This window comes from Puma concolor, chromosome D4 (genome assembly GCF_028749965.1).
Source record: "Puma concolor isolate L17-30 chromosome D4, mPumCon1.1.hap2, whole genome shotgun sequence".
NCBI lineage: Eukaryota > Metazoa > Chordata > Mammalia > Carnivora > Felidae > Puma > Puma concolor.
Window position 1 is genome coordinate 23,207,188 of NC_141679.1, and position 4,972 is coordinate 23,212,159.

At 36.2% G+C, this 4,972-nt stretch overlaps 1 pseudogene; it reads left to right on the plus strand.

Moving 5' to 3' along the window:
* The first annotated feature begins 216 nt into the window (after nt 1–216).
* Nucleotides 217–1,516, plus strand: LOC112868636 (protein SET-like; annotated as a pseudogene).
* Nucleotides 1,517–4,972: the final 3,456 nt, after the last annotated feature.

Consider the following 4,972-nt stretch of genomic DNA (forward strand, 5'->3'; position numbering starts at 1 on the left):
CACCCCCGCTTTCTTGAGACATTTGATATGCAAAAAACTCATGTATTTGAAAGTGTACAACTTGATGAGTTTTGATAATGAAATCATAATCAAGATAACAAACATCCATATCTTCCCATTCATTTGAGTTTTTTAAAATGAAAGTTTTTGAGTAATTGGAGCTTCTTCCAGAACTGCATTTGCCCTTGTTTCATGGACTTTCCTCACAACCTGGCCCCCTAATGCCAGTCTTCACTCCTGCCTCAAACAAAGAAACCGAGACGACCGGCTGTCCCCAAGCCAGATGAGATGTTGACCTCTCAGCACTTGCCAAAGGGAGAAAAAGAAGAACAAGAAGCAATTGAACATATTGGTGAAATACAAAATGAAATAGATAGACTTAATGAACAAGCCAGTGAGGAGCTTTTGAAAGTAGAACAGAAAATATAACAAACTCCACCAACCATTTTTTCAGAAAAGGTAGGAATTTATTGCCAAAATCCCGAATATTTTGGTAACAACAAGTGTCAACCATCCACAAGTGTCTGCTTGGGGAGGAGGATGAAGAGGCACTGCATTATTTGACAAGAGTTGAAGTGACAGAATTTGAATATATTAAATCAGGTTACAGAATAGATTTTATTTTGATGAAAACCCTTACTCTGAAAATAAAGTTCTCTCCAAAGAATTTCATCTGAACGAGAGTGGTGATCCATCTTCAAAGTCCACTGAAATCAAATGGAATTCTGGAAAGGATTTGATGAAACATTCAAGTCAAATGCAGAATAAAGCCAGCAGGAAGAGACAGCATGAGGAACCAGAGAGCTTTTTCACCTGGTTTACTGATCAGGTGCAGGTGAGTTAGGAGAGGTCCTCAAAGATGATATTTGGCCAGATCCATTACACTACTGCTTGATTCTTGATATGGATGATAAAGAAGGGGAAGGAGGAGGAGGAGGGGGAGGGGAGGAGGAGGAGGAGGAGAAGGAAGAGGAGGAGGAGGAGGGGGAGGGGAGGAGGAGGAGGAGAAGGAAGAGGAGGAGGAGGAGGGGGGGATTGGAAGATATTGATGGAGACAGAGATGAGGATGAAGGTGAAGTAGATGAAGATGATGATGAGGGGAGGATGAAGGAGAAGGTGACTAATTTGAAGTCTCTTTTCTCTCCCTTTATAACCACGGTTCTCAACTTATTTTTGGGGGGAAATGACTTGAGCAGAATATAGTGGGAAAAGATTCTCTACCCCCTTCTGTTCCAAATTCATTTTTATCCCTTCCTGTCTCAACAAAAACTTTATGGAATCAGCACCACTGTGCTCTGTGGGGAAAAAAGAAAAACCTTCTGCTCCCTTAGCTCTGCTGGAAGCTGGAAGGTCCTAGGCCCCCGTGTAGTAGTGCATAGAATTCTGGCTTTTTTCCTCCTTTCTCTGTCTGTTTGGCTCAGAGATTATACTGTGCCTCTAGGTGAATGTGAACAGTTAGCATTTACCAACACATATCTGTCTACTTTCTCATGTTTAAAAAAAGAAAAAAAACTTAAAAAAATGGGGCTATAGAAGGTCATCAAAGGGTGGGCGTGAGAGGTTTGGGCGGGTTAAGTGGGCCTTTTGACAACATGGCTTCTCCTTTGGAATGTTGAATTGCTATGTTTAACAGACATCCTTGCAGTTGAAGATGATACTTTTAAAATAAAATTCTCTCCTAAAGATGATTTGAGCCCTGCCACTCGATGGGACAATCAGCAGAACCTATAGGATCTTATTTGCATTGACATTTTCTTGTAATTTTGTTTCTGTTTATTTTTATATTTTCTTTTTGTTTCACTGGAAAGGAAAAATGATGCTCAGTTTTAAACATTAAAAGTGTACAAGTTGCTTTGTTACAATAAAACTAAATGGGTGCACACAAAAGCAATAAATAAAATGAAAGTTTTTATTTTGAGACGAAAGCAGATTCACATGCAGTTGTAAGAAATAGAACTCACCTCAGATTCTGTGTCTCCCTCTCTCTTTGCCCCTTCCCCGCTCATGCTCTTTCTCTCTCTCTCTCAAAAATAAACATTAACGAAAATTTTTAAAAAAGTAGAGCTCATGTATACTTTATCCAGCTTCCTCCAATCATAATATCTTAACAAAAGTATGCTATAATGTGACAACCAAGATTGATGTTGATACAGTCAAGGTATAGAATACTTCTATCACTACAGCTTTTCATCCTATTGCCATTTTATATAGACACACTTACCTCCTGCCCCTACCCTCCTGCATCTGTTTTTCCATTTTGATAATTTTGCCATTTCAGTAGTATTTTACATGAATGGAGTCATAAGCTATGTAATGTGCTGGAATTTGCCTTTTTTTACTCAGCTTAGTTCTCTGGAGATTCACCTAGGCTGTTTTGTGTATCAGTTCACTTTTTTTTTTTTTATTGCTGAGTAGTATTCCATAGCATGGATGTTCTACAGTTTTTTTAACCATTGGTTGAACAACAGCTGGGGTTTTCCAGTTTTGAATAGGAATATTGTGAACATTTGTGTACAGGTTTTTGTGTGAACATAAGTCTTCATTTTTCTGTGATAAATGCCCCGTAGGATGATCACCAAGTTGCATGTTTAGTTTTTTAAGATACAGAAACTGTGGCTGTTCTGTTTTATATTTTCATTAACAATATGAACGATCCAGTAGATTCTCTTCATCCTTGCCAACATTTGGTGTTGTCACTATTTAAAAAAAAAAAACAAAAACTTGAGGCCCCTGGGTGGCTCAGTTGGTTAAGCATCTGACTTCAGCTCAGGTCATGATTTCGTGGTTTATGAGTTTGAGTCCCATGTGCTCTGTGCTGACAGTCTGGAGTCTGCTTCAGATTCTGTGTCCCCCTCTTTCTCTGCCCCTCCCCTGCTCATACTCTGTCTCTCTCTTTCTCTCAAAACTAAATAAACATTAAAATTTTTTTTTAATTCTTTAGCCATTGTAATAAGTGTATAATGATATATCATTGTGGTTTTAACTTGTACTTCCTGAATGACAAATGACATTAAACACTTTTCTTTGGCCTCTTTGCCATCTGTCTTTTGGTGAAAAATGCCTCTTCATGTCTTTGTCCGCGTTCTAGTTGGATTATTGGCTTCTTTTTGTTTGTTTGTTTGTTTTTACCAGCGAGATGCCAAAGTTATTTATATTTTGTTGATACTAACCTTATGGTGGATATGTGGTTTGCAAGTAGTATTTCCTCCCAGTCTATAGCTTGTCTTTTTCATCTTCTTAACAGTCTTTTGCAGAGCAATTGTTTTAAAGTTTGATGAAGATCAATTGGTAAACCTTTCCTATTATGGGCCATTTTTTGGGGGTCACATCTAAGAACTCTGTGCCTAGCTTTAGATCTTGAAGAGTTTCTCCTAGTTTTGTTGAAAGTTTTATATTCAAATCTGTGATCCATTTGAGTTAATTTTTTAAAAGGTTTATTTATTTTGAGAGAGTGTGAGTGCATGAGCAGGGGAGGGGCAGAGAGAGAGAGAGAGAGAGAGAGAGAGAGAGAGAGAGAGAGAATCCCAAGCAGGCTCTGTGCTGTCAGCCCAGAGCTGAAGGCCTAGCTCAATCTCAGGAGTGGTGAGATTATGACCTGAGCAGAAATCAAGGGTTGGACCCTTAACTGACTGAGCCACCCAGGCACCCGGAATTAGTTTTTATATTAAGGTATGAGACTTAGGCTGAAGTTCATTTTCTTGGCATATGGATGTCCACTTACTCCAGCATTATTTATTGAAAAGCTAGCTTTATTCCATTGAATTTCTTTTGTACTTTGTCTAAAGTTCATTGAATATATTTGTGTGGTTCTATTTCTTGGTTCTCTATTCAGTTTCATTGATGTATGTATCTATCTGTGTTAATTATGCACATAGTCTTGATTATTGTAGGTGTAATAAATTAAGTTTTAAAATTGAAAGACTGATTCTTTCTGCTTTATTCATCTTTCTCAAAATTGTGTTAGTTATTCCAGTTCCTTGGCCTTTCCACATAAATTGTAGAAAATTGTGTCTATAGAAAAATCTGCTGGGGTTTTGATAGCAACTGTGTTAAATGTGTATGTCAATCGAGGGAGAATTGGACATCTTTAGTATATTGAGTCTTCCAACCTATGAACATAGCTATCCATTTATGTCTTCTTGAATTTCTTTCATAAATATTGTATAGCTCTCAGGATCTAAGTTTTGAACATGTTTTGTACACATATTTTATTTTTCAGTGATTATAAATGATAGTGCATTTTAAACTTTTCTGTGTTCTCATTGATAATATATAGAAAAAGAATAGATTTTGTATGTTTATTTTATATTCTTTGACCTTGCTGACCTCACATATAAATTCTCAGAGATGTTTTTGTAGATTCCTTCAGATTTTCTTGTAGATAATCATATCGTCTACAAATAAGGGAAGTTTTACTTACTCCTTTATGATCTCTATACTTTATTACACTGGCCAGAACTTTGTTTATTAATATGTGTTTATTAATATGAATGGTGAGAGCAAACAGACTTGCCTTGTTCCATATTTTAGTGTGGAAGCATTCAGTCTTTCACCATAAACATCATGTTAGCTGTGGGTTTTTTATAGTTGCTCTTCGTCAATTTGAAGAACATCCCTCTTTTGTTATTTTTCTGAGAGTTTTTAATCATGAATAGGTGTTGAATTTCATCAAGTGTTTTTCTGTATTAATAGATATGATCCTGTGATTAGGCTTCTTTAGTCTGTTAAATAAGGTGGATTATACTGATTGATTTTCTAATATTGAACCAGCCTTGAATCCCTGGAATAAATGCTACTTAGTTATGTATAAAATTCCCTTTATATATTGTTTGCTAAAATTTTGTGAAGGATATTTACATGTATATTCATGAATGATTGATCTGTAGTTTCCTTATTTTTGTACTGTTTTTTTCTTTTTTTTAAATATTAAAATAAATTTAATGTTTATTTTTGAGAGAGAGAGAGAGAAAGT